Here is a 10,698-nt window from a genome sequence, read left to right on the forward strand (position 1 = left end):
CCATAGCAGTCATGGAGACAGGCATTGCCAGCACTGCACCACCTCCCTTCAGCTTCCCTGTCTGCACTGGTGGGAAAGGAGCCATGAAACACCTGCAGGCACACTTAATGCTGAGAATCTCAACTCATTCTTCACAAAATAGGTTGAAAACCTGAAATCTTGTTTCAATCTATACTAGCTATCAGATAACCTGATTTCTTTCAGGGCAGATTTTTAGCTGACACATATTCTGTGGAAAAGTCATGGTGCAAGGACTGTTCCACAGCCACCTTTAGAAAACTGCTGCTGTGGTTTCAGATGTAGCAAAGGGCTAATCCAATTTCAGACAAGTATAAGGAAAGGGAGGGAGAACAGAAACCCACTTTCCTATCTTCATCTCAAATTGCAGCATTTAATGATGTTAGCAGTGCAGTGGTCAAGTCTGGCTGAGAGCCCTCACATAATTTGTTCCATGGCAAAGAAGGAACCTCAGGAAATAAAAGCCCAGAGAATCACACCTGTGACTCTCTTCCCAGGCAGGCACACCTGGCTTTAGGGAGTGTAAGGATCTCCCTAAGGAAAGTACAGCAAGCAGTGTCAATAACTTCTTTCCCTACACTAGGTCGGTTTAGATTTGCTGCCAACTTTTTTATTTGGAGCATTGTTACAACACTTTGATACAAGAAAATAATCACTGATGGGAGCTAGTAATTATCTGTGGCAGAGATCACAAGAAGAAAAGAAAGAAATGATAGAACATCAGCTGCGGCATAGCCCATTAACTTGATGCCTTTCAATTCTTCTCAGCTTTCATCTCCTTCTATTTTAGTTACTGCTACTCATCTCTGTGTGGCCTCCCATGGTTCCTGATCCTTTCTGTCCAAAAGGCATACATTAAACCTTAGAACAGTGTCAGGCTTTTTCCTAATGAACAATTGTTAAAAAAAAAAAAAAAAAAGAAAAAAGAAAAAAATAAAAGAAAAATACAAAAAAAATGACATGTTTTTTAAGTCACTGCATAACCTTACCCTCTGGCTTAACTTACTTCCAGCTCCCAAACATCTCCTATTCATGTAAGAATCAAATAGGGGTTATTTTTGCTTTCATACAATGTGCCTTCCTGGTCTTATTCCAACACACATTTGTTGTCATCCTTGTAGAAATAAAAAATGCCGCTGTTCTTTATAAGAACATGAAGCTTTAGCAGAAAAGAACCTCATGGGGCTCATATGTCTCTGTTCCCCCTAGTCCTAGTCTCTTCCCTTCATCCTTGGGATGAGAATACAGACAATATGGCTGTTTGAAGGACACTAAAACCTTCTCTTTTCCAGCCCCAGGTGGCTAAAATGCTCCCCAGTCAATGCCATGAAGAATTAATAAGTTAATGCCATCCTTCCTTGCAGCTGTCTTGATGCACAGATCTCTCCACAGGACTGGTTTGCTGGTGGCAGGACAGGCTGTGAGCTCTGTGCTCCACCCCTGAAAGCCACCAGATGAAACAAGAGCAAGGATTTGGATATTTAAGCAGCACATGCTCTCTGACCCTGAGCCCTGTGAATAATGACAAAGTTTAAATGCCAAAGCTCTCTTAGCATCACACTTTTGTCACCATGAGCTATTTCACTGTGATAAATTGCATTAGTGCTTCTGTGTCTCTCCTGGCCAAAGCCAGCCTTGATCTAAAGTCAGTTTTGGTGACACTCATGCCCAGATTTTCATAGTGTGCTAAAATCTTTGTAATATCTGGTTCCACTTATATCAAAGAGGAGATCTGGCTTCTTAATGGGTCTATCATAGTGAGACTAGAGAAAGTCTAATGAAATCCATGCTGGGCTATTTCATTATCTTGCAGGCAATAAAACCATCCAAACAAAGACATTCATTATCTCTCCTATTAGGGAAGAAAACAAGTGATCTATATCATTTAGATTATCTCATTGTCCTCCCTGTTCAAAAATGATAGTAGCATAATGAACATTAAAAAAGGCAATGTATATTATTCACTTGTTTCTTTCCACAGTAAGAAAGCAGTGCCTTAGAAGGAAGAATAAGCTTGAGGGCTCAGCTGCATAAAAATTGCCTATTTTACAGCTCATTGCATTGTTAAGTAACATTATAGTGTAATTTGGCCTTTGGGATATAGTTTTACATAGGGTAGACTAACACTTGCAATTTTTTTAAAATATTCTTTTCCCCCAAATATGTTACACATAACCAAATTCAATGTTTGGACTTTCAAATCTGCACTAAGTGGAAATGATTATAAGCATACATGACAGTAGGCTGCTTCTGGACTCCAATTCAAAACCATAATTTTTTCTAAAGTGATATATTAAACACTTCAGAATTGCTCATCTCTACTGTCTATCTTTTTAAAACAGATTATAGGGTCTTTATGATAAGAGCTCTGTCACATTGACATGCCATAAGGCTGGGATTGTAGTAAGAGATTTGGAAGGTTAAAAAAATACAATCATTATAATAATTTTTGTCCTGTTTTCATAAGAAAAAAATTATTTCTGTGACTGCAGCATTTTTCCCTATCCCTTCCTCAGTCTGTCAGTTGTCACAACTTCCAGGAAATTTTCAAACAAGTGCAACAAAAAACATGTGTGTCAGAAATGTTGAATTCCTCCAAACTTTATGGAAATAGGTTAGAAATGCCAAGGTAAAAGGCAGTTATTACTGCCAAAAGACACCAGAGAGTTGGGCAAGTGCATTGGCTACACTGCTACCAAAGCAAGCCTTGGTAGGAGCACTTCTGGCCTGAAATCAAAGGCAACTGCTCTGGGGCTCACCCTTCATCTCTGAGGGCAATGCAAATTTAAATAAAAAGGGGTTTTAAAGGGTATTTAAAGTTCTCCAAAGCACACATCTTCCACAGCTGTCTAGAACACTGGGCACAAATAAAAACAACACCTCAGCTGCAGATTCGCCATTGCACTAGAAAATTGCACTAGAAGTGGACCAGGGCAACTGTGGAGTAGGTTTAGCCAGTGTTTGAATTCAACAAGGCTAGAATTTTACATCTAGGGAATGCCTTTTCACAGTTTCCATAGCATTTTTATTTCAATTAAGCCAAAATGAGATTCTAGTCTCCTTGGCTGTAGGAAATATACTGAAGCTAAAATATGTTGCTTAGAGGCAGTGACTGAAATCAAATGCAAATTCAGAAGAATGTGTCATTATATTGCCCATTTCTAGATGACTAAAGAAAACAGCATATAAAAGAGCAGAATCATATATTTTACTTTCAGACTGGATTCTCCTACAAATAAATATCAAAATCCCCAGCGGGTAGTAAAGACAACCAGACTATGTGAAAGCAAAAATGTTCCAGGTTCCCCCTAATAAGAAATTGCCCTACAAAGAATATGACCAGCACACATCATTTTTTTAAAAACTCACTTGCTTTTTTATTTAGTAGAAGAAATTGAAACTAGGAAGCAAATAGGGATATTTCATCTCAGAAGGGGAGGGGAAATTCTGAGTTATGTTCTGGAATTAAATTCTTAATAAATAAATTCATTATTAAATAATTAGTAATTCAGGCATCTAAAATGGTTATCCTGTGGCAGCACCTCAGTCCTGTGTTACAAATTCACTGTAATATCCAAATCTTTAATTGTAAGCTGGCAGTAGAAGGTCCTTTGTGGTAATTTACCTTTAAAGCAATTAAGTTCTTAATGCCACTGCAGCCTAAAATTTTCCTAGCATTTACAGTTTAGCTGAAGGGATAAGGCCAAATGTTGCCTTTGGACACCTGAAGCTGGAAGTAAGGAATGGGAACAAAACCTCTGCCTTGGATTTCCAGAGGGTGGACTTTGGGCTGTTCAGGACACTGGTTCAGAGAGTCCCTTGGGAAACAGCCCTTAGGGGTCCATGGAGGCTGGACATACTTTAAATGGGGAAATCTTGGTGGCACAGGAGCAGCTTATCCCAATGTGCCAAAAAAAAGTCAGTGAGGAAAACCAGTCTGGCTAAACAGAAAGCTTTCCCTTGAACTCAGGGAGAAAAAAGAGAGTTTATGGTATTTGGAAGAAGGGGCAGGCAATTCAGGAAGAGTACAAGAATGTCATTAGGTCATGTAGAGAGAGAATTAGAAAGGCAAAAGCTCAGCTAGAACTCAATCTGGCCACTGCTGTGAAAGATAATAAAAAAGTGGGTTTATAAATGCATTAACAACAAAAGGAGGGCTAAGGAAAATCTGCATTTTTTGTTAGATGTGGAGGTGAACATTGTAACCAAGGGTGAGAAAAGGACTGAGATGGAAAGGCTGGAAAATGCCTCCTTTGTCTCAGTCTCCAACAGAAAGACAGATTATCCTCCAGGCAACTGGCCCTGTGAGCTGGTAGACAAGGATGGGGAGCAGAAAGACACCCTGCAATCCAGAGGAGTAGTTAGTGACCCGCTGTGCCCCTTGGATGCTCACAGGTCTCTGGGGACAGATGGGATCCAGGGAACCACAGGTCTGTCTGCCTGTCCTCAGTGCCAGGAAAGGTGATGGAGCTGCTCATCTTGAGTGCCATCATGTGGCACACACGGGTCAGCCAGGGATCAGGCCCAGTCAGCATTTAGGAAAGGCAAGTTCTGCTTGACCAACCTGAGCTCCTTTTATGACCAGGTGACCTGCCTGGTGGGTGAAGGGAAGGCTGTGGATGTGTCTCCCTGGAGCTCAGCAAACCCTTTGCCACATCTCTCACAGCATTCTTCTGGAGCAGCTGGCAGCCTGTGCGTTGGATGGGTGCCTCTTCACTGGGTTAAGAACTGGCTGATGGCTGGGCCCAGGGAGTGGTGGTGAATGGAGAAAATCCCAGGGGTGGCTGGCCACCATTGGGGTCTCTCAAGGCTCATTATTAGTCCTATTTAATAGCCCTATCAATGATCTAGACAAGGAAATCAAGTGCACCCTCAGTCAGTTTGTAGATGACACCAAGCTGTGCAAGAGGGAGTGTTGATCTCCTGGAGAACAGGAAGGCTCTGCAGAGGGATAGGAATTTTTGGGGTGAAGTTTTGTTTTTATTAGATCAAGATATATTGCTGAGAACAGCAAACTAAATCTCAAGTACAGAAGCTCTCCTTCAGATGACCCAAAAGCTTGTAAAAACACTTCTAAATAAGTATTTCCATTTCATGGACACAGTTACATCTGCCATCAAGTTTGCTTCTCCTCTAAATTCACAAAGTGTTAACCCATGTGTAAAAAGTCAGCAAATCAGAGGGTGTTAGTTCAGATAGCAGCAGAAACTCATTCTTTTGTCAAGTTCATGTTCCTGAACACTACAGCAAATATTACCAGAATTGTTTAAGCCTGTACAGTAGAAACAAAAATGACATAAATTAGCAGCCTTGTAAATTAAGACTCCATACCGTTAAAGAACACAACAAACAGACTGGGTAAGGGTCTTTTATCTTTTTCACACTCACATATTCTTCTCACACAATGAGATGACAAACAGATGTTGAACAAATCATCTTGGGAAAAGCAGTTTCAGAGGACTGCCACAGGCACATTTTAATTTGTACCTAGATTTTTACTTTATACAGTCATATTTTAAGCTATGATCCTAGTTGAACTTTTACATTTGCAGCATTGCAACAATATAAAAAGCACACAAGCATGACCTTTGTGTGATTCCTCTGACCCCTCCAGTAAGCTTTCTGTCAAAATTCTCAAATAAAACAATCCCAGGAGTTCTTCTACACACTTCTCAAATTAATAAGCAATCATGTCTCTGTTTCCCAGCAAAGTCAGAGCTGCATTACCCTGAGTAAAGATCAGATCATTACATTTGTAGTCTCATCCCTAATTCACTTAGCTATGTGAGTAGCAAATCTCCTAGATTCTGCCCCTCAGGAGGTCTGATTCTCTCCTGCTCACAATATTACACTGCTGCCTGACTTTGTGTAGCCAGGAGAGCTCTGTATCTTCAGTGAGTTGGAGAGAAATCTTTGTTGGTCAAAACCTTTCTTTCTTAAAGCTCATGTAAAACTGAAAGGAGATATTCTCAAGAGTGATATCCCAGTAAGTTTGTAAATAAAATTTGGCAGTAAGATAACATACACAGAACAATCTTTAAATTGTTTACCTGCTTCAAAATCAACTACACACTAGCACTGTCCAAACTTTGTAAAAATGGCACATTATGCCCCCAAGACTAAACACAGGGGAAGTACATTAGCCAGCCACAGGCCTTAGAAGTCAATGTTTTGACTGTTCAAAATTTTGGATGCCTTTTCAATTTCTCAAACCTAGACTCAACCAAGGCATATTATTAGGCAGGTATGTTAAGAAGAGTTCAAGCTCTTCCAGGCATTGGAACTTTGCTGAGAACAGTTTACTTTTATGTGTACAGGCTTCCTTCTATCCCTTTTTGGGATGAAATAAATTAAATCTTGGGTAGGACAGATGAAGAATAGCATATCCAGCAGAGGAAAAGATAATAAGCTGGTGCCTGAGGCTGGCACTAGCAGCAGCAAAAACTGGCACAGGCTCTTACAAGCCAGCAGGGACAATAACTGGATGGAAGAAATAATGATGCAACAACTTCCATCCATAGGGGAGAAGAAAGAGAGAAGTGCTGTCACTCCTTCCTGTTCAGACAGTGGGTAAGTTTTTTAGTCCCTTAGGAAGAACTACTCAGTGGTATCTTTGTAAAGGCTCCTGGCTGTTGATACTTGCAACTGAAAAGGGAAATCGAGGCGCATCCTCTGGATGAAGTGGAATGTTGAAAAAACAATCCTTCAAATCAATGATTAAAAGTGGCCACTCTCTTGGATCATTGAAAGAGAGGGATGTCCAAGGTGAAACGGTCCCATTTCCTTGATGACCTTGTTAATTCTTCTAAAGTCAAGAAGTAATCTCCAATTAGAAGTTTTCTTGTGAATAACAAACAATGAAGGATTCCAGGGACTGTTTGTTGGATTAATGGGGTCTTTCTGCAATTGTTCTTTCACTAAATGTTTCAGAACACTCATTTTCTTTTCTTCCAGGGGCCACTAGTCCACCCATACTGGGTCATTCGTTTTCCAGGTTAATTTTAGGGTGAGCCACCCCAGAGAAAAGGGTTCAAGACTGGCTTGCCAAAAATCAGAAAGCCTCTTTATAATGGCACTGGTTTAAGAAATGGGAGTCCTGTGCTCTGGCTCCTTTTCCAATGACAGTTTCTGTCTTTTGTTCAGTATCTATTTAAAATTCATACACAGTCTAAAGACACGGGCTCAGGTGCTCTCCTTTCCTCCCTCTCAAGGAAGCTCTTGTTGCTTCATCTGCAGAATCACATCCTTGCTGGTTTTCCAACACAGGACCAGTGGAGGCAGGTGGCCCTGGTATTATGAGAGCCATGAACATTGGTACTGAGAACTGGCTTTAACCTGGAGGAGTGGGCAGCCCCCAGAGGAGAGGGGACCTGGCTGCTTCTGAAAGTCAGGAGGAAACTGGTCATGTCTCCTGTGCCCTGGGGGAGTGCCCTGGGAAAGGGATTGTTATTTTTCCAGGGAGGGAGGGAGGCACTACATGAAACTCATGATGACAGATCCTGCTGCAGCTGTGTCTCATGTGGAACTGGTCCCAGCAAGGGCAGACAGAGGTGTTTACCCAAGCACCCACACTGGGGACACACGGGGACAGGCCCCTAGCCGGACTTCAACAAGAAAGGGTTGCTACATTCAAGGCTTTGACTAACACAAAAATGGGTTTGAGGCCCAAGAGAAGAATGAATTTTGTATTCTGAGAAAAGTCAGCCTGTCTGGGGGTGAGACTGCTCAACTGAGCCCCCCAAAACCAGGGAGCCAGATACGTCTAACTGATTAGTAACAATGGTGGTAGTTGTGGAGGGATTGAATGTAAGAAAATAAAGATAGTGCAGAAGGTAGTCTCACACCCGAGGAGTTGCAGCTGTATTAATCACCAAAGATTAGGAACAGGCCTGCCCTTAATAGGCCACAGCTGTGTCCAATAAGAAGAAGAGTGCTACAAAAGAGTGGGTTAGCTGGGCGAGAAGAGTTGGAGTTTGCTGTCTGTGCTGTGAAGAGAGCTGGAGTTTGGTTGCTTTGTGAAGAAGAAGGAGTCAGTGCTGTGAGGAGCTGCATATGAGAAATCGCTGAGAAGGTATGGAACTTTTGCAATATGATGACAAGTAGTGACTGATTCCCAGTCCAGCACCTACACCTATCAGAACCTATCAGGAATAGAATCATCTGACCCAATCTATGTATTTTAGCCATTTGGGCTGGGCTCTTTTTTAAGGTTCGTGCCAAGAAAGAAGCAATACCCACAGGTAATTCATCTGATCTGCTAAGGCTGACTTGAAAAGTTACTGGTTTGTCTGCTGAGGACAAAAGGAGCCTGTGGTGGGTAGCTCACACATAGGCATCAATATTTAGCAGTGCAGGTGCTGATACAAGCATGGCCCACAAGGCCCAAAGGACTGTCTGTGATGCTGTATTTTGCAGTGTCCCATCACTCAAGCAGGATGCTTACCAAGCTCAAAGAGGACCAGGACTGTGCTGCCTGGTTTCCAGTCTTACATGAAAACACATCCCCAGCAACTCAGAACATGGTGCCTGTGTGGAACCTTGAGGAAGCTTTCAACAACAAAAAATACAAACAAACAAAAACCAACAACAACAACAAAAAAACCACAACAATGACAAGGCTGATAGGAAGGTGAATACAAAACCCATACATATACTATGGCAGTGTTCTTCCCTGGGCAGGTTCAGAACTGAATTACACCAGGCTTTGGAATGAATCTTCAAATTTATTTCCTGAAAAGGATCTGAGGTCTGGCACACAACAGCTGCTGTGGGAAATCAATCACATGTAGTGAGAATGTTTGCTCCAAAACTGCACTATTTCTCCAAATTGCAAATCTATATTTAGGCAATGAGGACCGTGTTCCAAAGGTAGCACAAGTGATATTCAAACAAAAAGACACCTGAGGTCATATTTTTATTGCTCAGATTGACTCTGTGAAATCAGGGATTATTGAAGCTGCTACTGGATGAGGATCTGTTATGCAGAAGCTCAGAGCAGACTATCCTGACTATTCCTTTAAATAGATGGAGTCTTGGATTATGCCTTAATCCAAGACTTGGGTCAGTCCTTAGGTTATCCAAAGGATGCTACTGTGAACTTCACTAGCATCTCCCAACTTTCCTTAAATTGTTAACTGAGGGTCCATAGAAGTAGAAAAAATAGCCCTACCTTTCCAGGAGCCATTCTGAAATACAGAATGTTGTCCACACTTCAGGAAAAACTGGTTTTCTAGGCTCTGACCCAAATTTGTGAGAGCAGGTTACCAGGAGTCCAGAAAGGCAACTAATTTCTTCAAATGAATTAGAATGTTACAAGCAGGGAAAATATTTCATATACAAACAAATCATCAAAGTCTAAAGATTAAAGTACACAATTTTTACAAGATGAAAGACATTTTAATAGAGTTTATTCCAGCAGTAGGTTAGCTAGGTCACAGCAGGATGTTAAATCCTGCAGTCTCTGAGGTGTTTTGGAGAGCAAGAAACCAGACAGGACTCAAGATTACTTACTTTTATAGGAATAAAGAACAATAGAACTGGCCCACTTCTGTGTTCCATGAAAAGTTAGTTCACATTAAAAAAAAAAAAACAGTTAAAAAATGTTTACAGATAAAATCAAGATGATTAACCAGAGATTGGAAAATCAGCATTTCTGGAATTGCTATTCAGAGGGAATTTCCAACTGAGGCAACATAGATATTTTCTTTGGCCATCTAATAGATGCTGATGTAAATATCCTGAGCCATTTTAGGGCATCTATACAAATATAAGCCTGCTGCATAGTAGAACATATGCAGACTCTTTTAATGTAATTATTGTAGATGAGCTCTCAATTAATTTCACCTTGTTAGCACATGCTAGTTACCAATTCAGACAAAACTGAATACCTGAAAAATCTAGACAGTAGCCAGTAAAGGGAGAAATAGCTGAGATACTAAGTTCATTGTCATCAAAAATACAAAGGCTGCTACCTGAGACAATATGAGAAATCCCTGAACAAAGTACCAACCATATCAATAGTGGAGACAGGGTGAAGTGATAAGAGGAAGAGTTTGTCTGGAGGTTATCACAGAGCTAACAGCTACCAATTCACTTTGCAAGCAGGGAAAAACTGAGCACTTTATGGGATAAAATGCTGAGGCACAGAAATGCACCACAACTCCCGTGTAGATGTCCCAGGGAGGAAGCCTCCTTCTACTTGTGTGCAAGGATAAGGTGTTATTCAGTCCTAGGTACAGAAACAACTGCATAATTTGTTAACTTCCCTGTCAAGCTGAGTGAGTTTCTGCAGCATGTTGGAAGAGGCCACATGTTCTCCCAAGGACAATGTTATTCTGATTGCCCCCTGCTCCACCTCACTCCCCTTTCTCAGCACATTTTGCTCACCTCACATATGCAGACAGCAAAGTTGAGGGAAATGAGCTTCAGCCAGTCCCACACAGGCTTCCACAGCCCCTGTTCACTTGTGCTGATCTGGCTTTGCTGCCAGCTCAGAAGTCCTCTAGGCTGTAATCACACTCCCTTCTGTCATTGATACACACAGAGTTTGGAGAGAAACTTTCATTTGCATTGCCATGGCAGCTGTAACAGCTCTCCTGAGGAGGCTAGCTCAGGTTGGTAAGTCATTTGTTGCACCTACACTTGACCCTCCCTTATCATCCTCCACATCATTTTGGGCAC

This window comes from Melozone crissalis, unplaced genomic scaffold, assembly GCF_028551555.1.
Source record: "Melozone crissalis strain CALT ecotype California unplaced genomic scaffold, PUWL_Pcris_2 ptg000013l_1, whole genome shotgun sequence".
In the NCBI taxonomy this organism is placed as follows: domain Eukaryota; kingdom Metazoa; phylum Chordata; class Aves; order Passeriformes; family Passerellidae; genus Melozone; species Melozone crissalis.